This window comes from Hyaena hyaena, unplaced genomic scaffold (assembly GCF_003009895.1).
Source record: "Hyaena hyaena isolate Hyena2069 unplaced genomic scaffold, ASM300989v1 scaffold_191, whole genome shotgun sequence".
NCBI lineage: Eukaryota > Metazoa > Chordata > Mammalia > Carnivora > Hyaenidae > Hyaena > Hyaena hyaena.
The window spans coordinates 1,387,867-1,414,711 of NW_024080824.1; the positions used below are offsets into that span (position 1 = coordinate 1,387,867).

General features: G+C 38.7%; 1 protein-coding gene across 3 annotated transcripts in view; it reads right to left on the bottom strand.

Moving 5' to 3' along the window:
- The window catches only part of BMPR1B (bone morphogenetic protein receptor type 1B), a 394,444-nt gene extending 371,554 nt beyond the window's left edge, over positions 1-22,890 (bottom strand). For all 3 annotated transcript variants that reach the window (XM_039241281.1, XM_039241288.1, XM_039241282.1), the window contains exon 1: positions 22,744-22,890. The gene's annotated coding sequence lies outside the window, so the exon portion shown is untranslated. The remainder of the gene's footprint in view (positions 1-22,743) is intronic.
- Between the last annotated feature and the right edge of the window lie 3,955 nt (positions 22,891-26,845).

The window sequence follows — 26,845 nt, forward strand, 5'->3', positions numbered from 1 at the left end:
TTCCCAGGCAGTACACTAAGAAAAAGAAATCAAATATCCAAGACTGAAAAGCAGGAATCAAAACTATAATAATCCATAAGGAATATAATTTTCTAAACAGAAAATGCCTCAAAATCTAAAAAAAATACTATAATTAATAGTAAGTTTCACTAGGTGGCTGGATATAGGATCACACACCAGAAAGAAAATGAATTTTTATTTGACAAAAAATTAGAAAACATAATTAAAAATTAATACTATTTATAGTAGCAAAAAAAAAATAAGGTACCTAGGAACAAACCTAACAAAATATGTGCCAGACCTCAATGAAGAATATACCATATCCTAAGTGAGACGCTATTAAAAAAAAAAAAAAAAGCTACTTAGGGGTGCCTGGGTGGTTCAGTTGGTTAAGTGTCTGACTTCGGCTCAGGTCATGATCTCACAGTTTGGGTGTTCGAGCCCCACATCGGGCTCTGCCTGCTTCGGATTCTGTGTTTCCCCCTCTCTCTGTCCCTTCGCTGCTCATGCTCTGTCTCTCTCTATCTCTCAATAATAAATAAACGTTAAAAAAAATTTTTAACTATCTAAAAAATAATGAAATATGTCATATCCCTTAGTAAAAAGACTATCATAAAGATGACAAGTCTCCCCAAATTCATATTTAAATTAACTCCAATTTCAATGAAAAACTTGTGAAATTATAAAATTTATACATAGGAGCAAAGTATAGGGCCAAGATTCTCATAAAGGGCCAAGATTCTCATAAAGAAGAAAAAGAGGAAGGCACACAACCAGACAGGTATCAAGACACAACAATGAACTTTTATAACTAAGGCAGTATAGTACTACCACAGGAAAAACAGCAATGGAACAAAATTTTAAAGTTCAGAAATGAATATATATATGTGTATATATATATACACACACACATTTGTGTACACGTATCCATACATACTTGTATGTGTATACATAACAGAGCTGACATAAATGGACAATCACTCTGAAATGAATAATAGTTTGAGCATATGGAAATAAAATTATATTGGACCTTAACTCACACCTCACAAACAAAATTCAAGTACAGACAGATTAAGGGTAGAATGACCTTGGGATGGGCAAGGGTGATGTAAACAAAAGACTAAAAAATATAAACCATAAAGGAAAATATGGATCACATTAAAATTGAAAATTCAGTCATTAAAAGCTACCATACAAAGATAAAACTACAAGTCAGGAGATGTTTGCAATTCATTTAACTGATTAAGTAATTAATATTCACAATAAACAATAACAACAAAATCGGTACAAACCACTAAGAAAAGAGCAAGTAATGTAACATAATCAGCAAAAAACATCAACCAGCATTTCCCACTGTTGGCAGTAGGATGGGGGGAAGAGAATGAATGGAGGAAGAAAACGCATGAAAATATGTTCTTCGTTATCAATTAAGGAAATGTCAATTACGATCTCAATAAGATATCATGTTAAGTATGGATATTAGTATATACTTAATAAGCTGACAACTTCAAGTATAGGTTAGGAGGTACCACAACAGGAAATAGCATACGCTGCTGGGGGGAGTATGAAAACAATATGGCAGGATCTCATAAATGTGCAATGCGTCTTTTGTGTGGCCAAGCAATCACCAAGTACCTTATAGCTGTGCACGGCAACACAAGATTAATTCCTATCATTCCTTATAATAGCAAACCTCCAGAAACAACCCATCGAAAAGCAAAAGAGAAACTAAGTTGTGGTCTATTCACCACAAAATAATACAACATATTAAAAGTACATGAAATGCAGCTTCAGGAAACATGGATATGTCTTAGAACCATCAATTTGTGGGGGGAGGGAGAAGTAAACACATAGGACACTAATTATAAAATGATACTCTTACAAACCTCAAAAATACACTGTTTAGGAATACACATGCATATGGTAAAGTTATTTCAAAAAATAAGTGAATAGGGTGCTTGGGTGACTCAGTGGATAAGTGTCCAACTCTTAATTTCAGCACAGGTCATGATCTCGTGATTGGTGAGATGGAGCCCTACATTGGGCTCTGTGCTGACAGCACAGAACCTGCTTAGTATTCTTTCTCTCTCTCCCTACCCCTTCCCAGTTCCCACTTCCTCTCTCTCAAAAAATAAAGAAGCTTTAAAAAAATCAATAATAAAGACAAGGCTCAGGTTAGTGTTTACTCAAATGGGAAGGAAAGGAGCAAATTGTGACTGAGGAGTACATAGAAAGCTTAGAAGGATTACCTTCAAAAGGTGACTAGCAGACGTAAAGGCATTCATTCTTATTCCTTAAAGTGTGCATATAGGCTTGTGCCTTTAATATGGAAGAAATGTTTCATTTAAAAACATACATTTTGGGGGCACCTGGGTGGCCCGGTTAAACATCTGACTTCAACTCAGGTCATGATTCTGTGGTTGGTGACTTTGAGCCCCACACTGAGCTCTGTACTGTTAGCACAGAGCCTGCTTTCAGATCCTCCGTCCCACTGTCTCTCTATACCTCCCCACTTGTGTTCTTTCTCTCTCAAAAATTAATCATTAAAAAATATAAGCAAATAAAAATATACATTTTTTTTTTACAAATAGTTTACTGTCAAGTTGGTTTCCACATAACACCCAGTGCTCATCCCCACAAGTGCCCTCCTCCATGACCACCCCCTCCCCCCCATCAGTCCTCAGTTTGTTCTCAGCATTCAAGAGTCTCTCATGGTTTGCCTCCTTCCCTCTCCCCCTATTTTTCCCCTTCTTCTCCTCCACGGTCCTCCGTTAAGTTCCTCTGAATCCTCCTATATGTGCAAACATATGGTATTTGTCCTTCTCTGCCTGACTTATTTCACTCAGCATAACACCCTCAAGTTCCATCCATGTTGCTACACAAAAACATACATTTTTTTTCAAGCAAGAAAAGAGCAGGACTCAGATAACTTAGTTTCTGTAGCTCTGCTATATCATAAAAAGCACTTCCACAAAGCACAGAACCATCTTTATGTTGAAAATCAATTGAGAATTTGGGTTAAATTTTTTTCCTGAGGTAACTGCTACCTTTAACTTTAAGGATTTGTGTCCAAATTAATAGATTTTTCCTTAAATCACTCCTAGGGGTACAAATTAATGTTCAAACATAATAAAAATAATTGGAGTTAATTTATATTTCTTTAATAAATTTTATGAAATTATGTATCAAAAGTAATGGTCAGTATTGGCATATAGTAAAAACTCACGCTTTTCCTTTTTTTAATAAAAATAAGAAAAAGCATGTTCCCACATATCCAAAACTACCTGTTTGGGTCTTTCACATTTTGTTTTCACTTTTCCTGAGCGTTACAAAGATTTCACAGATGCAGGTCAAATATTTATTAACACATCTAAAACTATGGGTAAAATTAAATACCCTGCTGCTAAGATTATAAATTAGAATGACTTCATTGGAAAGCAATTTGGTGTTACACATAACATTCATAATATTCATATAAATACTTAAATATCTATTCACAAAGATGTTCATTGCAGCACTTTATGATGAGGAATAAAAAAGTAAACAAATGAATTATTTTCTAGCCATTAAAATGCTTGGAAGCATATTTAATAACATGAGAAAACATCCATAGCATAATTTTAAGCAATAATAAAATACAAAATTAAGATGGTGATTTCCAATTTTTTTAAATCTAAAAATACATAAGAACAAAGAAAATATATTAAAAAGGTAACAAATGGACTCCACGTAATACAATTTCCTTTTTGACCTCTTCCTATGTTTTATAAAGTTTCCATCAAATGTGTTCATATTATAATCAGTTCTTGCTATATTGCAAGATATAGCAATACAGTAAATGGATGGATTCTGAACTTTGGGATATCACAAGCTTTGTTTGCCACCATTTTGGTGAGCATGGTCTAATAGGAAATTAAATTCTGCTGTTCTTTCTCTAAATAGCATTAAGTGATACCTAAGTGAAATAGCATTTCAAGATTTCTTTCCAGAACTGAGGGTAAAACACATATACAATTAGCTGAAGATATACAATTGCTGAAGAATGTTCTACTGTCACTGAGGCAAAGAAAGGAAAAGAGAAAATGATGTCTCTTTACACTGAGCAAAGCGACACCAAAATTTACCGAGAATTAGCTTTCATTTCATAAAGAACAAATGCAAGAGAGGGAGTGGAGCAGAGGTCCTCAATCAAGAAAGCCCTCGTAAGTGCTTCTGATCCAACACTATAGAAACTTTCTTTTAACATAAAACAAAGAGTAGTCTTGTTTTATTGTTCTTAGATGAAATGCTTCCAAACACTTTCCTGCTTTTCCTTAGAACAGATATTATGAAGACTATGAATATAATTTTTTAAATAACCTTAACATCTCAAAAATATGTTAACTTAGGGGGAATACTGAGACAGAAACAAGTTTCAAAAGGGAAACATTCAGACTTTCAGAGAAAAAAGCTATTAATTTCTAACTGTAGTAATAATATTTGAAACAGATGTCTATCTACTTTCAAATCCAAACTGGATCATGGTTTACGCAGTTTAATAAAACTTTAATTAACGTTCTGGATCAGTGTAAACTGATCATGTCATGCAACTAAACACTTGCCTAATATTAACATCTCTTCAAGCTCCACTAATACTAAACTTAACCAGACTTTTCATAATTCATCCAAGGGAAAACATCATTCAAATTAATAAAAACACACAATTCATCCTCTTATTTCATTATATGAAGTTCTTTTTAGAAGCAAGCATTTGAAATAGAAATGGAAGAATCCCAAATTGAAAAAAAAGGGAAGGAAATAACTGTTTCTGAGAGCTTCTTGTTTCTAACTAGACACTTATATTTTAATATGAATATCTGTGACCTAAAATTTTTGCATTTGAAAACAATTTGTAAGGAAGCTTTCTTTTAAATATTGATCAACTGACTTTGTAAATTTTCCTCATCTATTTCAGTGGAACAATTTTATATAAAGTAAGCCACTGTGCCAATGCCACTTTAAGACCTCTAGTTTAAAAAAAAATTTTTTTAAGTTTATTTATTTATGAGAGAGAGAGGCAGCATGAGTGGGGAAGGGGCAGAGAGAGAGGGAGCCATAGAATCTGAAACAGGCTCCAGGCTCCAAGCTGTCAGCACAGAGCCCGATGCGGGGCTTGAACCCACAGACCGTGAGATCGTGACCTGAGCCAAAGTCGGCCGCCCAACCGACTGAGCCACCCAGGTGCCCCTTAAAGACCTCTAAAATAAAGGAGAAGAATGAACAACTTACTGAACAACTATTATATGTCAGGCTGAGTTCTAGGTACTCCCTTTACTTCCCACAACCTCCTTATTTAGTAGGTATTCTTACTATCCCCATTTTACAGAGGAGGACACTGAGTGGGAGAGCCAGGCTACAAAGGCTACAAACCCAAGGTATCTACTTCCAAAATTCAGCACAGAACATCCACACTGGCTTTAACTAAAATAGAGATTTTTTTTTCCTATTTCATGTCCCAGAATGTATTTTTAAAACAAATATAACAAATGGCATTTTTTTTAAATCCCAAGCTTCTCACAGATTCTCAAAGTGAAATTTTCCACAATTACAAAGAAATAAAGATTAGAACCATACAAAAACAGAGAAATCAATCAGTCACTCAACACTAAACGAGCAACTTTTAGGTGTTATATTCCATATTGAGAAACATGGGGAAAAGAGAGGAACAGAACAGTTTTTGGCAGTCAGTACAGTAAAAATGGTGAGGATGCTAATTACACTAACAATTCAGGGAATTAGTAATTAGCAACATACAGTGCAAAATGCATACGAATGGAAGAAGGTACAAGCAGAGAGAAGGAAGAAAATGAGTCCAGCTGAATGGGATGAATACAGTATTCTCTAAAAACTATGAATTAGGTTTCAAAAGAAGGGGACAGCACAAGAATAGTGTCTGTATAAGAAACTGATAAGTGATCCATGTAAGATGTAAAGGTAATTAGATTTTTTTTCAATCCAACTTCCAAGAAAAGAATCCCATACAAAGGAGATTTGCCTTACTCTGTTTCATATTTATTCTCATTTCTGATTTAAGAGTTTTAGGATCATGAGCCCTAACTCATTTCACGATGTTCAAGCACTATGAACATTTTCAGCACTTCTTAAGAATTCAATTTTTTCTTTATCTTGTTTCACTCCTAAGAACCAATAATTCATGTAAAACAATCAACTCTATAGTTTTCAGTGGAGGCTTCCTGCTTTACAGTAACAGCAAATACTGCAAGATGAATTCCCAGTGTCTCTATTTGTTTTCTCAATTTTATTTTACTTAGCTTGAGAAGTGTAATGAACCTGTTACTATGGAGTCTTTCAATACATACTGACATACGACAGGAAAAGGTTGCAGACAGGCATGCCGGGATTAAAAATTTGCTATGGATAATCTAGAAAATACCACTGAAACCTTAACACATATAAAAATAAAAGAGTTGATTGCTGATGAAAATATAGCTCTTAAAATGAAATTACTAATCAACTTGAAAATAACGCTATATCAAGTTGCCTGAATGCTCTAAAGGAAGCTAAACATTAAATCAATCCTAGAACAATATGAAACAGAGTATTTTAGGAATAGAATGGGCACTAACTTCTCATACAACCCGCATAAACTGTACAACACCTCAACCCAGTTTAGTCTCTATGTTTATATTAAAAATCATTTTAAAAGACAATACTTAGCACAGGGAGTCACAGAAACTAAAGTACTCAATAAAGGACACAAATCATCTCATTGATTAGTGAAGTTATAGTCACAAAAATGAACTTAGATTGCTGGCATGCTTTGCATATTTTATCTCTAGTAAAATGAGCCATTATAATCCAATACAGTCAAACATGAAACTGAATCTGACTTCTGAACCAAACCTTTTCAACAAATGCCTTAAAGTTCTTAGAAAATAATTTTTAAAAAGGAGTATGATATTGATTGTAGAATTACTTCTGACTCCCCAAAATTATCTGGAACCCCTGAGGAAAGGAATTATAGAAGCATGTAAAATGGTGCACAGTATAATCATATGGTTTTTAAATATCAGTCTCTCATGCAAAAACTATAAAATCTCACACACGATAATACTTGGAAAGGACAATCTGTGAACATTCTCTTCTGTCCCCGAAATTCCAAATAGCACCTTAGTGGGGGAAAAAAATACAAACATGCCACAGTTATGCTGCCTTGCTCTGAAGAAACTAATGCCATACTACCATTATTAACTATGATAAGATTTGCCATTTTGGTTACAGAAATCACAGCATTTCGGAGTCAGAAAGCCCATACGGAGCTTGACCAATCTTTTATTTAAGTGATCAGTCTAAGGTTCCAAAACTAATTATGGCCTTTCCTGCCTCCCAGTCGCGTGCTCTTTTAAACATACTACTTGCTTTCCTCCCCTAGAGGAGAGAACAGATGTAAAATGTTAAAATGAGAACAATAAATGTACTGAAACATATTAGTCTATCCCATCCATTACTCTGATGGGAAATTGTGAAACAAGAATTATTTGACCTGAGAAATGAGAACACAAAGAAGACTGGAATTATATGAGATTATGAAAGTTAAAGTAAAAAATAATCAACTGGTCCTTCCTTATTATATGGCTTCATAATAAAATTATGAAGAGTCATTCAATAATTTAAATGGCAGGTAAAATTAAAACAAATAAAAGGAAATACCCTTGACATGTACAACAAGCCTCCAGAAATACACAAGGTCACAGAACAGAGGTCGCGTCGTTAAATCCAGTAACATGATTTTAAAATAATCTGGATCATTAGGGAAGCAAATATCTGATTATTTATGTTCAACATAAATATAATTTTCCATAATGGGAAAATTGTATTTTGGAATATAAGGAGTCACTAAGAAAGCTTTCTATTTGTTACAAATCATACTATATCTTAGTATGTTTTATGATATTTATACTCCATACTCCTTTGAAAAATCAACTGGTGATTACTGACTAGCAAAAATGTATTCACTAAGCACGTATTTATAATAAATTTTTTAATTTAATTTTACTTATAATCACTTATAATGCCTAAATCAATTTTAAATTTTGCTTTCCTCATAGCACTGTCTTCATGCAAAACACATGTCCAGTCTGGTTTATTTTGGAAACTTAAAGATATCTTTTTTACTTTAAAAACTATCTTAGCTAATCTCCATGGACATAGCTAAGAGACCTCATTGTATTTTGCTGCAAAACACACAGTTGTATGATTCTTTCTAGGGAAGGTGTATGTGAAGATACAAAGCAAACATGCCTGACTGGCGGACAATGTCCATTCTGGCAGGCTGCAAACCAGCCTGGAGAACCCCTGTAGGAATTTCATTTCACTCTAGCACATTCTGACAGATCAAAATAGAAGTGATAAAATATAGGTGATATCTCTTTACAGATGATGATCTGGAGTCCTTTTCAATATTTTAAAAAATTTACATGAGTTTCAATACCAAACACTCCTTCAAGGTTCTTGATTTTGAGTGGGGGCGGGTGTGGGGGGAGAAGAAAGAGAATCTTAACCGGGCTTCATACCCAGTGCAGAGTCCATGTGGGGCTCAATCCCATGACCCTGGGATCATGACCTGAGCTGAAATCAAGAGTCAGATGCTTAACCGACTAAGCCACCCAGGCACCCCAACACCCCCCGAAGGTTTTTATTGTGTTTTTAGTATATACCTTCTGCTCCCTCGCAACAACTGAACTTTTGCCAAACCTCCCAGTCCACCTATTAGGTGGTAATGCCTCTTTCAAAATCAGGTTTTGAATTTAACCAATCATTTCAGACAAACTGATCGTTTTTAAATGATTTTTCATCATTTGCATCTCTATATTCTCAGCAAATTATCTGAGGTATTTGATTTCCCAAATTCACTAATATGTCACTGTATTTAACCCATGTTGAATGCCCCTCTTCTCTCTCTCTCTCTCTTTCTCTCTCTCTCTCTCTCTCACACACACACACACACACACACAAATATGTGGATAAATCAGAGTCAATTTTACTAAAGAGGAGGTAACTTTGCTCTAAAAAACAGTGCCCCTACTCTCTGTATAGAAATGTTCCATAATTTAAAGGAGAAAAAAGGAGATTATACCATTTAATGTTCAAAATATTTTCCCAAAGATTTTCAAAATTTTCTCTTTATCAATTTCTCTTCTCAAAACGTGATCAAGAACCCAAGTCTCTACTTGAAAACTCCTTAACAATCAGCCTTTCTTTTATGCTCTCACAGCACCTTCCACAATTACCTTCTCAAAGAGTTGTTATGCATAGGCTTCTTCCCCACCCACCCACCCCGCCCCTCCCAGGAGTCTTTCCAAGTTCTCCAAGGGTCTTTCTAAGACCACCAGGGCTGAGTGATGGTAATTTTGTATTTTCAATAACCAACACAGCATATGGATCTAAGAGGCTTTCAACACCTAAGCAAGGATTTAGAATCAGATGGTCCTATGCAAGGTATAGATTAGGATCTAGATTAATTCCTACACCTGCTGAGCTTCACTGTGCCTTAAATTCCTTCACCTGTAATATGGAGATGACAATCACTACTATCTTAAACAGGAAGGACTTATTTAGGACATGGTCTAGAACTTACGAAAGACAGAGTAAACCCCACCTCCTTTTTTTAAGTTTATTCATTTATTTTTGAGACAGAGACAATGCAATCAGGGGAGGGGCAGAGAGAGAAAGAGGGAGAGAAAGAAGTCCAAGCAGGATCCCCACTGCCAGCACAGAGCCCGACTGAGGGCTCAATCCCACCAGCCATGAGATCATGACCTGAGCCGAAACCAAGAGCTGGATGCTTAACCGACTGAGCCACCCAGGCACGCTAGTAACCCCCTTTTTTGCTTGCTTATATATAATTGCATTTCAACAATCCCTACTAATGCTAAGTTTTATCTCTTTTACCCACTGTCTTTCAAATTTCTTTAAATAAGTGTTATAATTATTTCTTGGTAATTTGGCAATGTTGTGAGGTCTACAGATGCTAAAGCATAATATCACTGAAGAATGTAACAAACAATAGGGGGGTGCTAGCTCTGAATTTTTTCAAGGGTTATTATGTCTTAGCAAATTAAAAGATGTATGGAGCCTCAAGGGAAAAGCCAGTGGCTATGATCCATGTATTTTTTTTTAAAGCCCCTTGACAAGGTACTACCAGAAAAGTTATTAAAAAGAAAAGTGTCACCAGAAGATTTCATGAACTTTTGCTGGAGAAACAAAGAAAGTGGAAAAAAAAAAAAAAGGCATTGCTTTGGCTGGAAAGCTATAAATAGGGAAGGTGCTGGAAGTGGTCTTATTTAACATCTTTATAAATGATGTAGAGGAGGAAATGTAGATTAAATTTTCCAGGTCTGCAAAAGACACTAACTTTTTCCAGTACATGAAATGCCAAGTCAGTGGGCTAACCTACAAGATTTCCAAAACTTTATGAGTTACTAGGGGGAAAACATCAAATACAAGTCAAAGTGGAAAACTATAGGGTTAGGCATGTAGGGGAAGAAGTAACAGACTGTACTTCCCAGGGTAATGGGCCTTAGTTACCATAAAAAGGAGGTTAAAAGCCTCTGCATGAATGCGTTTCCATGGCCAACAAAGCTAACAATGGCACCAACAACACTCAAGAACAAAAACATGGTCCTCAACCTATTTAAAACTACAGTCCGTCTTTACTTGAAATACTACAAGCGGTTCTAGTCTACTACAGCCGGGCACTCCAAAAATATCAGTTGCTGAATGAAGAAATTATAACTCTAATTTCACCAAAAAGAGAAGGGAAAAAAACATTTAGAAACTAAGGAAAATCCAAGCAAATAAAAAGAAATGGTCAAGGTGACCACAGGAGAGTCTTGGGGAAAAAACGAAAGGTCAGCATTCTTGTCAGCCTACAAAGGTGAAGACTACAAGGGAACGTTACAGATGTCAAGACTCCCTGTGGTGTCAAGGCGCTCGACAATGTCAAGGCTCTCAACAATGACGGGAAGTATGAACAGGGCAAACACGGAGCTGAGGAACTGCTGCTATACTTCAGCGAGAATTCATAATCTGGTTGAGAAATGAAATAAAAATATAAATCCAGGAAGTTAAACAAACTAAAAAATTCTAAGCAGTTTCAAAAAGAGAGTAGTTTAAATTGAGAAAAACTAAGGTATCTGAAGGACAGAAGTCTGAATTTGAAATCTGAAATCATGGAACACCAGCCCAGCCTTTCCCTGGTGGCGTCGTCTAAAGACAGAATAACAGACTGAGTCAACCTGGCACTTCATATATGTTCTCATCAACTTCTCATTTTGTCTTTCCCTACCCCGCCTATCTGTGCTCGGCATTTACTTTGTGGTAATGTATCAGCTGTAATTTTAAACATCTTTCCCCTGTGAGCAAGACTCCATTGTCTCTTTGACACATACAGCATCAAGTTCATTCACATTGCATAAACATTTAGTAATTCCATCTGAAAGAAAGACATTATTCACAAACCTAAGATATAAAATATTATTGTTAAACTGCATTATACCTTCCAGGTTTAGGAGAGATGAGCCAAAAAAGGAATTTACAGTCTCATGGTAAGTCAAGCTGCATACTAGTTGAGTTGTAAGAAAAATGTTTAATATATAACAATAACTTTCAAATCACAATTATAAATACATGAAATTTCAAATAAAATAGAAGCTAGAGAGTATTTGGAGAAAGCCTATATAATGCAGTTACAGATCTTTGTATATCAAAGAGATTGTATATAGGAATAAAAATTGTCTAAATACAAGAATACCTATATTGTATATAATATGTCCATGCCATGTTTTAGTCTTAGCTGTAAGAATACACTTTTTTAAATGTTTAAAACATGGATATTTCATAAAAACACTGAATGGAATTATAGTTAAATAAGTGATTTCATAACAAAATAGAAATTTATCTTGCTGCTATTGTCAGTCTATGATATTAAAGGATTTTTACATTAGGTCTCAAGAATATCAAGTCATCATTTCAATTCTGCTAACTTAGTCAAAACTCCAATCAGTCAGGATGTGAAGCTAGTAAGGGTCTTGGGAGTTCTCTACACGTTCAGAATCCTAGAAATGAGCAAGTTTTAGCCCCTCTGGCTCAGAAAAAGTAGTCTGAAGAAAGGATGCTTTCAAATCAAGTGCAAAAGAGAGAGAAAAACAGGGGGGGTGGGGAGGGAAGGAAAAGGAGGATGGCATGGACAGTATAAAGAACACCAGTGAGCATTCGCGTACTTAGAAAATAGCTGCAATCCACACATCCAGATTGTGGCAGATTCAGAAAAGCTAAATATGTGTTTAATATCCTTAAAGTGCTAAATATGAAGTACCGAGAAATAAAGGCATTAAGTTAAAGTCTTTGTACCAAAACATATAAAGCATGTCCCATGCTGCTGATCGTAAACGATAAATTTTACAACTAAAGCACTTGCAAACTGAGATTTTCTAAGGAGTTTTCAGTTTCTACATGGCTTTGGAAAACAACAGATTACAACGTAAGAGAAAGGAAAAAGTGTGTGTACAAAATCTTTGATGTGCCTGCAATACAGAAAGTTTCAAGGAAACAGAATTTTAAGAACTTTTGGATTATCTGCCATTTACACAAAACATCAGCACCTGCTTTTATTAGTAAAGGGGTCAAAACTTACATTCTACGAAACATTTTTCAGGAGGAGATAATTTACATATGACTTATCTTAGCCTTAACATAGTCTATAGAATGCTAAAATGATAAAACTTAAGTTTAAGTTATAAAATTAACAATTTCTACACCATCTGTATTTAAAGAAGCAGTGTACATTATTCCATAAATATGCATAATTATGGGGTAGGAAATGCCTAATTTGCCTACAAAAATCACAAGGGTTTGATGACTGAAGCAAGGAGTGAATCAGGTCCATTGAGAATTACTAAGAAAAACATAATCAGACATAAATGCCACAGAAGACAAAGATCATTTTCCAAATTGGTTCCAGAAACAGCTCCTAGGTAAATTTCCATGAAAAGCTAATTTAATTCAATTAAACAGGGTAGCATGGTTTTCCTCTTTAAAAAAGAGTTTAAATATTTTCATTTGCTAAAGATATTAAAGATAAGTGTTTTAATGAGCGACTGATTTAATCTTGAGTCAGATGAGGATTCAAAATTGTGGAAGGACTTCTGAATGAAAAAGGACTACGTGAGCAGATACACTTTAATCACTACAGCATAAATCCATCATTTACGAAGCACACAGAGTAAAACTGAACAACAGTCAGAACTGTTCACGTCTTTACTGCCATACAAATATAATATTATTTCCCCACTCAAAATTCTAAGACACGATAAAATACTTAGAGACACTGTCCTCTACCTCAGTATATTATGAGAGCCCTACCTCCAACATGCAATGAAAGAAACAGATTTACCATTTTAAAATTAAATAAATGTATTCTGGCTAACTCAGGTTTCCCTGGATAACATTTCCTGGTTAATCTCCAGACTATATAAGTTCACTCACAGTCACTCAGGATGAGTTAGCAGTGCCTCCAGAGTAGCCTGGTCATGGGCTCCTCTGCGTCCATCTGGCTGCTGGCTGGAACACTGGAATGACTCATAAAAATGAAGCAACCTGAGGTCACCTACTCCAGGTCTTTTAAAAAGAATTGCCAACTGCTTACCAGGTGGTTCCAATTTCCAAACGAGCGAGAAACTCATTCTAGATACACCATTTTATTTTCATATTGTCTCTGGCCACAGAATTTGGGGAGTAAGGAAGGAAGCTCTTTTGAAATGTAGATTACCAATCATCTGAAAGCCAGAAATCACTGCATTTCTTGGATTAAAAATATTACATAAATAAAGGCAAGTGAAAAAGAAAGGCAAGACACAAAACCATATTATATTATGCTCCAAATTTTATAGAGAAAAAAAAAAGACCCAAAATGTTAATAGTGGCTATTTCTGTGTAGTAGAAGACTGAGTGATTTTTATTTTGTTAACGACCTGTAGTCCCCCAAGTTCACATCAACGAATACATATTCTCTCCTAGTAGAAAAAAATAACAGTTAAGTAGCTTTCTAGAAAATGTTATACATTATAAACTTTGGGCTCTATAAGCCCCAGAGGTCCAGAGTATACTCACATCTTTACTGGCAAAAAAATCTTTCTCTGGGTAAGAAATATATCCATTTTACTTTTAAAAAGGAAAAGGAAAAGAAAAACCCACAAGAACAATACGTGTGACAGGTAGAGGGAAAAAATCTCTGTAACAAGAATGGTCCCTTTCTTTCAGGAGACAATAGACTGGTGAAATGTTTAGGAAATTACTGATATCAATTTTTCCCAAAATATGTTCTGAGGACTACCAGTTCGATACTAGTCTTGAATATATGCAGGGACAAATACAAGTCCCGTGTTCAAGTACCCCCTGGGGGACTTCCACAGTGCACAGGAGTGTAATACAGGTTCACATGGAAAATAGCGATTCCCTCATTTCTTGGATCATTTGTTGGTTTATCAAATGTTTCTGTGGTGTTTACTAACTGCCTGGCATTGTTCTAAACCCTTTACAAATATTCTCTATTCTAATCCTCAAACACACCTATGAAGTAATCACTGTTATTGTCATCCCCATTTTACAGATGACGCAGAGACAAACAAGGTTCAGTAATTTGCCCAAAGTCAGACAGCTAAGAAGCAACAGAGCCAAGATTCAAAGCCAGCCAAACCCCAGAGTCCCCATGGTTAGCCATGGGATGCTGCTGCCCATGGGATCCTTCTTGAGTAAAACACTTGACATTCAAAAAACCACTGTTCCATGGGACACACTGAAGACAGAAATGAAATCAAGTAAAACATAGTTACGTGTAAATGGCTTTCCTGAATTAGTCATATAGCTCACACTACTTCATACTCATTTTTCATTTACTATCTGATGAGACTAGCAATGGTGGTAGGCCCAAACATTTCTGGAATATAATTACTAAACAAAATGGGTTTGATTAAATGGCCTTCCCTCTCTGTTGTCATTTGGTTTTATCAGATGTAATTCAAAGGAATTTTGCTGAAATAAAAATCTACATGACTTAAGCCATTTCTTTTTTTAAACTTTTTTATTTACTTTGAGAGAGAGAGAAAGAGAGAGAGAGAGAGAGAGAGAGAATGACTTGGGGAGGGGCAGAGAGAGAGGGAAAGAGGGAGAATCCCAAGCAGGCTCCACACTGTCAGCATGGAGCCCAATGTGGGGTTCAAACCCACAAACCATGAGATCATGACCTGAGATGAAGGTGGATGCTTAACCCACTAAGCCACCCAGGCACTCCTGACTTAAGCCATTTCTATACTCTTAAGTTCCAAGAGACTCCTAATTTCCAGAGGGTATTTCTGTGGTAGGATTATTAGTCATTTTCATTTTCTTCATGCCTATCCAACTTTTTAAAAATCCTAATAAATATAACCAACAGTGATCATTAACTATCAGGTGATCATTAACTATCAGGTTATACATTAAATGTTATTATTTTAAAATGAATAGACTCATGTACCATGGTGTTGTCAATGTCTGGTTTAGTGAAAATTGCAAGTAACAAGATAATCTATATGACCTCGGTTTTATTTAACAATACACAATAATGCACAAAAAAAATTTTAAAGGGAATATAGATGTATATCAAAATATGAAGTTTAGGCAATACTATAAAGCAACTGTAGGTTTACCTAAAATTTCTACTCCTCCTACCAAGATTTATTATTTGTGTCATTAGGAAAAGCTTCTAAAACTCACACATAAAGAACCTGAATAACAGAGGCAGGTCAGCAAAAGCCGGTGAGAAACGCCCCTTTCCACTGCTTGATCTCAAGCAAATGAGAGTCCTTCCTATTATTCTCTCCCACTACACGCTATTTATTTCCTTCACTGCCCTAATCACAAACATCATTTGTAAATATTGTTTAGGGTTTTTTTATTTCCTGCCCCCTCCGATCCTCATCCCAAATAACGGTAAACATCTGCTTTTGGTATCCACAATGCCTTGCATAGTGCCTGGCCCTAAATATTGACTCTGTAAATATGCACTGTATTAACGAATGAATAAAAGAGTGAATGCAACAATCAAATTACATATGGAGGAGGTATACAAATGACTGTCAATTAAAGTGTTTAAATCAATAAACTGGTTGACAGAATTATTTATATAACAACAACTTAGGTCTTCTATGCCACTGTTGCAAGCAAAAGCAGCATAAAAATCAGGGTGAAAAGTGGATGTCCAATACAGGTAAGGGTGGCCAACCATTCTTATCAATCCAAGAAGCCTCCAAAAAGGAGGCTTTCAGAAGCTGAAATCAAGGGAAAATGATACCTTAACCGTTACAACTTCTGATAAGTCGAAGAGGATTTATCTGAGGTACAGACAGGGGTTTAGAAGAATCCTGAAGGGTAGTGCAGTAAAGCAGGGTAGGAAAGGCCGAGATTCTGAGATTCTGAATTACTGGAAGGATGGAACGACGGAAGGGAGCCTACCTCATGAGAAGCAGTGCCTGTCAGTGCAGGGACCCAGGCAGCCCAGGGTGATCTAGTAGAGAAGGAGCCAAGAGAATGAAGAGGCTCTTCTCCACTCTCCCCTTAATCTCCTTCCTGTTTGGACGCCCCAATGACCTAAGCCGTCTGGAAGTCAGAAAAGTTCACCCAGATATTGTCCTAGGCAGAGAGCGGAAGGGAGAAGGGTGAAGAGTGGTTCTGGAGAGGCAAACAGAACACTCCTGACACAGAAGGCAACGGGAAACTGCAGGAGGTTTTATTAACAAAATGGAGTTAGACAGGAAAAGAAGGCGTAGACTCTTGACTAACTGAAAAGGATTAAAACAGTGAAAGAATTGCTAGATACGTTAAAACTAAGGTGATTCCGAGTTGTCTGCAACCCCATTTGAATAGAGCATTACATTCAGTAATAAGAGGAAGGATTTGGGGATAATCCCTCATTGTGTGTACTACTATGACTCCACGTCTATTGGACAACAGAACAGTAGCTTACTCCCAGAAAAAGAACTGGTAATTTTGTATCTTTTACAGATGGTTGTAAAATATATTAGTTAGATAAAACTCGCTGATTTCTATCGATATTAATTTAGACAAAGGTACCATCATTACAGACTTCCTTGGAAACATTTTAGGTTCATAAATCAACAAATTAACTAGTGACAGATGTGTCTGTACTTGTTTAAGTTCATGTCTATGCAACTGCTATAAAAATGACTAAAATGTTTATCTCAAGACAACCAGGCAAGAAAGGTTATGAGGAGATACCCTGGATTGTATCTTTCTTCCATTAGCCAATAAGGAAACACAACATTCAGAAAAATCATTTCCAAACTTGCCACTTAGTACCTTCTAAAGCTGCAGGCACAGGCAGCCATGTACTTGCTGAAAGACAGGAGAAATGAAGTCAGCTGAATGAAAACTACAGGTCCTCTAGAAGACTGCATCCAGCAGCATTCCACAAATATGTCCTGAAAGCCTACCACATACTAGCTCTTAGCAAAGGGCTAGGATACAAGGATGGGTCAGACCCACAGCTAACAACGCCAACTTCACGGTGAAGTTCTTACAGAAGCATATCATTTCCAAAGCTTCGAGCTAGAGAAAAATGTCACTGACACCGGATTAAAGGAATTCTGACTTGCTTCCTTTCCTTTGTAACCAGAACACAAACTATGTAAAATGAAGGGATGTTCGCTCAGTCTAGCATCCCTGCATAGTCCAGAGTCCACCCTGAGCCCTGAAGAACCCTGCCAGGATAAACTGCACCCTCTGAGTCAAGATGCTCATAGCCCAGGAGATATTTGAAGGGAGGTAAGGAGGTGACATCTGGGAAATGAAGCATGGATGTAAAAGTAAAAGCAACGATTGAGCCAGGGGACTGTTGCAATGTTGATCAATATGGGTAAATGATTCAACTCGGTGACTCTTATTCAGTAATAAGAACAACATCTAATCAGCTTCTCCAGGTTCCACCCTTGGCCAAACCACGGAACTATCAGCTAAATCCTTCTCATGGTCTCCCTCATCATCTTACTTCAGATTCAGACACTCTTGCTCAGACTACAGACATGCTAAGTCACACTTCTTGACTTCTCTGTATAAAATCTTTCCAGGGTGATTCAATAAAATACTCGGAATAAAATGCATACTCTATAACATGGGCCTATCTCTCTGACCTCATTCTTACCATTTCCTTTAACTGCCTGAGTCCAACCACATTGACAGGCGTGTGCCCAACTTGCTGCTGCTTTAGAGACAGCTTTGATGTTCTCTCTTCCACGAAGTTCTCCTGGATTTTCACTGGGCTGGCTTTCTTGGTATTCAGGGACACCCGCAGACAGGACATCCTTGGCTACCCCAAATAAGGAATAGCCCCAGTCACTTACTGTCATACCACCATGTCTTACTTTCTGAATGTCAATCTTTACTACTGGAAATGATCTTACTCATGTGCTTGCTCCTGGTTGTTTTCACTTTCTAGAAAGCAAGTTCAATGACAGCAGAATCCCAGTGTCTCCTATGGCTACAGTATCCCTGAGGTGTATAACACCACCAGGCAGAGAGGAGGCAATCAAACATTTAAGTAAAATGAATATAATTAAGATCACTAGGATGTAAACTAGATGCTCTAAAAATCATGAAAACAGATTATTGCCTGATGTACATATATATTACCCTACTTTTGTCTTAATACTATAGAAGACCTTAATAAATACTCAGAAGTAACAAAATGCCCCCCTGTCCACTCCCAAATCTTCATTTATCTTTCCAGACTCAAATAAGTTTTAGTTTTCTTCAACTTTAATGATTAGTTCAGCATAAATGCATATTTCTAGTCCTATCCCTCCTTCCTCCAAATTCTGGGTGCCTCTACGTATTCCAACACTTCTACTTCAACTTCTGCCGTCACATCACAAATTCAGCATATGAGAAGTTAAAATTACTAACTCTCAGGCAAAATCAGCATGTCCTGAGGCACCTGGGTGACTCAGTCAGTTGAGCATCTGACTTTGGCTCAGGTCATTATGTCACGGTTCATGGAGTTCAAGCCCTGTGTCAGTCTCTCTGCTGCCTGCATAGAGCCTGCTTTGGATCCTCTGTCCCCTCTCTCTCTGCCCCATCCCCATTCATGCTCCCTCTCTCTCTCTTTCTCAAAAGTAAACATTTTTTTTAAAAATCAGTTTCTCCTTCTATCCCAATAACTTTATCAACCACCCTCCAAATATCCAGATTTAAGAGCTAGGAATTATGGTGATTATGAAATTCTAGAACTACAACGGAGACTGGTGAAGTAAGTGGTCTTGAAGCTTAAACTGTGTTAGCCTTTTTTCAAACAAAAGCTCACAAGGAAGACTGATATGTAAAACAGATGAACATGCAGTTGTTCTGGGAGTTAAACTGGTGGTCTCTGAAGAAAAACTTCAAAAAGTGCTCCTAATCTGGTCCAAACTTCCTTTCTTTTTTCCCTACCTCCATTCAACACATGCACAGAAATTTACAGAGGAGAAAATTTCATCCAGAGAATCTGAATCTTCCTTTCAGGTAGAAATAAGTAGTCTGCCCAAGATGACACAGCACAACGCTCAGACAGAAACGCACATAGAAGTCAGTGTTCCGAAAGACAAGTATTACCTCCATGATTATGTAGAACCAATGATTTATCAGTTACTGCAAAATGGTAAGTTTCATGCACGACTTCCATAGGTCAGCATGAGGAGAAATCTTCAGAGTTGAGATAGTAAACGTTAGCTCCTGGTAATGGATTTACTTGTAGTGAAAGAAGGCAAGCGGAGTCCAGGGGAAAGGACTGTGGCTTCATTGTGTATTGTTGAACAAGGTTTTCAGATTGTTGAGGCCTCGTCCTCTCCATCTTTAATACTGATGTGTGGGAGGAGATGCTTCCTAAGACTCTCTCGTCCCTCTGCTCTGTGATCTATCATACCACAGGACAGCATTTCCTTTGAGCTACTGCGTCTACAGAGAATTAGCATCACAAGTTGAAGACAAATCACCCTTCAAGGATTTTCTGACTATCATATGACAGACTGGGCATCTGAAATTCAGAAAAGGAAAGAAAAGGGGGCACTGTTTTATTTCAACGAAAAGACAGTCCAGCGAGGAAAAACCCAGCAAGGAACCAGACAGCGGAGAGGGACACAATGAGAGGTGTGCCCAGAAACGGAGCAGCAGAGATGAGGAGGCTTAGGAAAATCAGGAAAGGCTTTGCCAGGAGCGGGTGAGGACTGACTTTAGATCGGGATGATAAACAGCAGTTGACTGCTGGAGGGCACTATATATCCTGAAAGATATCACATTTTAAATTACCTTACACTGTTAAATAATAAAATCAGCATTTACTCTAAGGAAAATATTTTATCAGGCCATCTCATACCGTTTTCGAAGTTTATGAGGAAAAAATTAAGTCAATTTCCTCTTAACGACTGAAACATCCTGAGGGACGTATGTGAGCACACCACAAGTAGAAGCAACACATCACTGAGGGACAAGAATCTAATGGGGAATCCGGACAACCCTGCCTGGGCTGAACCCCACACAGCACCTGGTAGACAAGGTGGCAAAGCCCCTATAAACAGCACTGATTCACTAACGTGACACGAATCAGCATCTGAACTCACCAAAAGCTAACATTTTGATTTAAAATCCCAAGTCGGTGCCAAGAAAATTTATCAGGAGGCCCTGGCACATGAGTAATGAGATCATGTCAACGTCTATCTTGTGAGCAAAAGGAAAAGGTGGTTTTCTAAATGGTAACTCAGATTGGACAAATACTACACTGTATCACGTTTTGTAGCCCTCGGCCATATTTGGCAAAAAACAAAGGTACATTATGCATGACTAAAGAAAACAGTGGAAATCAGAGCAATTAATTTCCCAGCTATGTTTCCCATAAAAAAAAAAAATCACTACTATGATTTGCTTACAGCACACATTTCTTTGCATCACACAATGATCTAAGTGTGTAATAACCTGCATATTTCACTAAGATGTAACATCCTTCAAAACGTCCTTAGAGTGAGACTTTTCCAAAGAAACTATTGATCTCTGGAAGGTCTCATGTTTTAAAATTACTGACAAATCCTTTCCTATTTTCTTTGCAGTCAAAAATAATTCTTCTTGATCGCCGGAGTGTAAAGAGGTGTAAGAGTACAAAGACGGAATATTTTCTTAAAAACAAATGTCCCAGTTGACACAGGGCACTTCTCATAATTTTCCCAAAACAATAATTAGGAGAGTTGTCACTAGGATCCTAAAAACAGATGCAAGAAACACAGATAATTCGTTGGCATTAGTTTAGGATAGCAAGCATTTCCATAAATAATTTTCAAAGACTTTTTAGCTGACTCCTCTCATTATTGGAGGCTTTGTGTTTCTTTCCACAATTCAGAAAGGTTTCTCAGGTGGTTCTGCTTCACTGCAGATTACGTTTGGTACATTCTCTTTATATGTTGGAGGCAATTAAGCAACTCTCTTCTTCTGTTTTCTTTCACTGGCACCTCTGTGGCTGCTCACTCACTGACCTCACCTTGGTGGAAAGGTGGCTAAGAAAAGAGCAATTCCTAATAACTCATGGAAGCCACAGAATTCCCATCCTGTGCAGAACAAATAGGAAGGACCCAGGATCCAGCTGAAGTGGTGCCGCTCAAAAAAAGAAATAAGGCACTGGACAACTTCCGGAGGATCCTCTCTCATGTCTGAAATCCTAACACCGCAAGGGACAGACAGACACATGGAGCCCTGACAGACACAGTCGCGAGTGGATCGATGGGCGCTGCGAGCGAGAGACAGCAGTAGAGACAGTGAGACAACAGCAGAAGGTCGGCCTGCAAATGAGAGAAACTGAAAAGACTGTAGGAGACCGAGAGGGAAGAAGATAAGGAGACAGAGAGGGAGGGACATAGAGACTGAAGGGGGGGGGGGAGAGGGAGGGAGGTGCACACACACGCACGCACGCCAAGGGAGAGACAGAGAGAGAAGGTGGGGAGAAGGCGAGAGAAAGAGAGAATGGGAGGAAAACGAGGGAGAGAGAGAAACATCTGAGAACGCAAACGAGACAGTGAGACAGAGGGAAAGGAACAGGCAACAGCGGCAGCAACCGAGAGCCGAGTCCGAGACACGGGACCAGCCCGCTGCGCACTCAGTCCCGCTGCAAAGCTTAGTCCCTGCAGGCTTCCGAGGCAGGTGGCTCGGCCGAGCCGGGTGCCTGCGGGTCCTGCCTCCCAGGCTGCCGGGCTCGCTCCCATTTCCCCCATTGCCGGGCTGCCCTCCGCTCGCCCTCCCGCCCCATCCCTAGGTGCGCAGGTCCCGACTCCCCGCCGCGGCGCGTCCCTCCTTCCCCAACTCCGGAGCACGTGTCCCGCCCGCAGCCGCCTCTGCCCCCAGCTCCCCGCCTGCGCCCGCACGAGGTTTCGGGGTCCCGGCAGCGCCGCGCGCGCACAAAGCCCAGGCGGCCGCCTCCTGCCCCCGCTCCCCGCCGCCGCCGCCGCCGCCCCACGGCCGAGCTGCACGTTCTCCTCCTCTCCCCGCGCGCTGCGTGCTTACCGGAGCGCCGCCACCCGCTTCGCGCCGCCCCCCTGCCCACGCCGGCTCCGCCGCCTCCCGCTCGTTTGCAGGGACGGAGCCCCGCACGCAAGCCACCCCCCCCTCCCCGCGCCTTACCCGCCGCGGAGCTCCCGGCGCCGGCGTCCTGAGCGCCGCTGTCCCCGCGGCCCCCAAATCGTCCCGGCGCCGCGCGCAGGCCCCACGCCAACTCCGCGCCCCGCGTCCCGCCGCACCGGCAACTTCTGGCCGCCGCGGCCGCTCTGCCGCCGCCGCCGCGGGACTTTTTTTTTTCCTCTCGCTCCTCGGCCGCCTCTGGATTTTTTTTTTTTTTTTTTTTCACTTGCCCTCTCCAGCTCCCACTAGTGATTGGAGACTGAGAGCCAAGTACTTAGCGGAGGGATTACACTTCCCGACGCGCTTGGAGCTGCCCCAGCTCCGCCGCCCGTGTGAGGAGTGGTGAGCGGACTCGGGGCCGCGCGGCTCACGCCCTTCCCCAGCCCTGGGTCCAGGGGGAGCGTCCGAAGCTCAGCCCGCTTCGCAGAGCATCGCTTCGGTGGCCGTCCGAGGCGTGTGCAAGCAGTTTCAAAACGGGCTAGGTGTAAAGAACAAAGGTTCGTGGGATTGCGGTACATTGAGAGCTGAAAGGGACTCCCCAAGAGAATCTAGTGCATGAATTTGAACTTCTCAGGGCCATTGACACTTTTGAGAAGTTGATAAAGTGCTGACGCACCTCGTAAAAAATACGCATACACATCAAGTTATGTCTGCTCTTCTGGGCCGGGGTGTAAGAACTCTGAAACATACAGTTGGACCTCCTAGGGAAATGAAAGATTTCCTTTCCTCAAATATTTTGAAACTGTTTTTTTTTCTTAAAAAAAAAAAAAAGGAAAGAAAAGAAAGAAAAAAGAAAAGAAAACGCCCTCTTTTTACATTTGATGAAATTTTATAATTAGTAGTGTTTATTTTGGTTTACTTTGTGGTCTCCTTGCGAAAACTTTCAGTGTTGAAACATTTCTACGGAAGTAAATATAAATTAAGATAGTCCACAGTCTTTCAGGAGACTTGGGGAGAAGAGTTAACTTTCTTAAATCAGCGGTTTTGCCAGTTCTGTCTCCCAGGGAGATATCTTGTGACTTCTGATTTTTTTTTTTAACTCTAGCTGCCTGTCCTCAGAATTAATTACCTTTTTTGAAAAACTTTCCCACCTTGTAAATACACTGATAACTCCTCCCTCATCACCAAATGTGTGATATAAATGAGTTGATGCAATTTCACTATGACCTACCTTTTTTCCAATTTTTTTTCACCTGTCTCTATTGCCTATTTATTGCCATGTCTTGGCAAACTTTTTCTTTCAAGTCCTCCCTTTTCTAAAATTATTCACTTTAGCTTTTTTTATGTTAGATATTAAATATAATCATTTGAACTCATCAAGAATTCATTTGTGTGAATTTATTTCATACAGCTCCCTACTTAGGAACAGGTGGTATTCCAGGCATTTCTTGATGAGTGTGAAATGTGCACACATTTCCCCCAAAGAAATTTTAGGATCCCCACGGGAGTATATTTGCCCCATAACATACCTGAACCAAACATAATGTTGTCAGGACTAAACTGAATTCTGGTGCCTGGTGCCAGACTGGAAGAAGAAAGTTCTGTTTAGCATAACACTAGAAACTTTTCAGAGCAGGTAGCATTTGCCATTAATATCATCTTGCATTCCTTACTGAACCTTCATAATCTAGTCTTTGGTACCCAAGAATCCCAAGATAGAAACCATTCAAGTCGCCCTCACCTTGAGTCCTCTCTGCTCCTAAATTACTTTAGGCCTGGTCCTCAGTCGAATTTCCCATCATTTCCATCCTGATATTAACAAGGTTTAAAGAGAAAAGAAATCTGAATGAATCTCTCACCTGTACTGTGTGAATTAACTGATAACTTTGATTTGGCAAACGTATTTTTTTCTCTTAGAATTTCTGTCCTCACAAATGGCAATGAAGTAAATCAGACCTTATGGGAGCAAACAGTGTTCGGGTCATGCATGTCTTTGCAGAAGCTGTGCTAAGGATTGGCTTTTCTTGGGTTAACTCTATTCAGCAAATATGCTAAGCACCTACTGGACATAAGACACTGATCCAGGGAATACAGGCATCTCTGGACACAATTCTATTTCAGCTAACTTATAAACAAGTAGATATTTTTAATTATGAAATAAAACTCCAACAGGAATAAAGAAATTTCTATAGTTTTCCATAAAAGAAGAAAAAAAGCACTCTTCGTGGGAGAGAATCAGAGCACCATCAAGGAAACTGTGCTTGAAGTGGGCCTTCGAAGGTAGCATTTAAATTAGCAGGGATGGGCAATCTGTGGTATAAGCCATTCAACAATCAACATTTATTGAGTACCTATGGCATGCCACACACTGGTGTTTGAGATTCAAACCCTATCCATTCCTTCTTGAAACTCATAGAAGACATAGATAGATAGATAGATAGATAGATAGATGATAGATGCGTGTGTATTTATTTATATATTTATATTAGAACATTCTGTGACAAGCACAGTGATCAATACATGCACTCACAGCTACTAGAGCACAGAAAAAGCAGCTGTTCTGCAATGTCAGGAAAAACTGCCCAGAGTGGTCATGTCAGGGGCATGAATGGTCTTTAGAGATGAAAGGGCAGTTGGAAACAGAATAAGCATTTTAAACAGAGGGGAACAGTATGGAAAACAGCATAGTGTATCTTGGAAACAGCTGGTAGCTCAGTGCTGCTGCCCAAATTATGAGAAGGCGCAGCAGATTGAATCTCAGGCTAAGCAGGGTTCAGGAATGACCTTGTCAGATGCAGTAATGAAATGGATACTTGCTTGTTAGGTGGCAGGGAAGCAGTAGAGATTTTTAAACCAGAAAGTTAAGTGCTGGAATGGAGCTTTCAGAAGATCATTCAGAGGCACCTAGAGAGGGAGAAATGGAAGCACAGAACCAGTTAGGAGTCTATCATGTAAAGAGTGAAGATCTGAACCAAGATAGTGACATGGCTACCAAGGTCAACAGCCGACTTGAAAGACACTGCAGTTAGCGTTGTAGATGCTGCTTCCCTGCTTTGCAGCCTGGGATGGTGGTGGTTTTAAAGGCAGGAGGGACCATGGGGTAGGGGAAGCTGTTGAAGAGGAGAGAGGGTTTCAGTTTGGTGGAATGACAAAATTTGAACAAAAACACAATGTCTTTTTTCATCTAATTGTAAAAATAAATCCTATAAAAGCTCCAGATATCTCAGGAGAGAATACCAGGGCAGCAAAGGTGAGGACTCTCAAAGAATTCACAGGCTTATTTCCTATTAAGGGAGACATTTGCCCGGCTCTGCTAGACTCAAACTACTTGGGGAATTTACATGCTGCTAAATAGGACAGTCCTGAGAAACAAAATAATGCAGTGAGCGTACTTCTGGGCTTTCTACTCCCCTTGTTCAACTGTTTCCTCTTCATATGTATCCTTACTCCCACGTCTCTCCCTTTTCCACCGCCCCTCTCTCAAAAACATAAAGGACTGACAACCATTAATATATTATCGTAAATTAATGCATACTATGTTTAAGTAACATTCTAGAGCATGTGATTTTAAATTGCTTCTCTCTAAATGTGGAGTAAAATACTGTCTCTTTTTTAGAGGTATTTTGGGAACCAGATTAAAGAAATATTTCAGCAGAAGCAAGAAATCTTTCTTTCCCAACAATTCACACAGCTGTGGCTGTCTTTTAACCCATTGCTAATGCGTTGACTCTGCATACACAAAATAAGAGATTAAATCTCTCAACAAGTGGAATATTTAAATCCTTACTTGTTCATATAAGAGTATGTAAGTATTGGTGAAATATGTAGCTTCTATAATAAAAGCCATATTGAGTGAGCACCATGTGCTAGGCACACTACTAAGCACTTCACACATATTAAAGTACTGAGGTGTCATAATAAAGAAGGTACTATTTCATTCCCACTCTGCAGATGAGGAAACCAAAGAACAGAGAAGTTAGATAACATGTTCAAAGCCATACTATGAAGTAAAAGAGGCAGAATATGAACTTGAAACTCATAGAAGAGACATATATACGTGTGCGTGTGTTTTGCTCAGTGTACTTAACTACTCTATACCAGTGAGAACATTTTTAAGTGCCCTATGAACAGACACTAGACAAAAATACCTAAAGATTTTTAATCT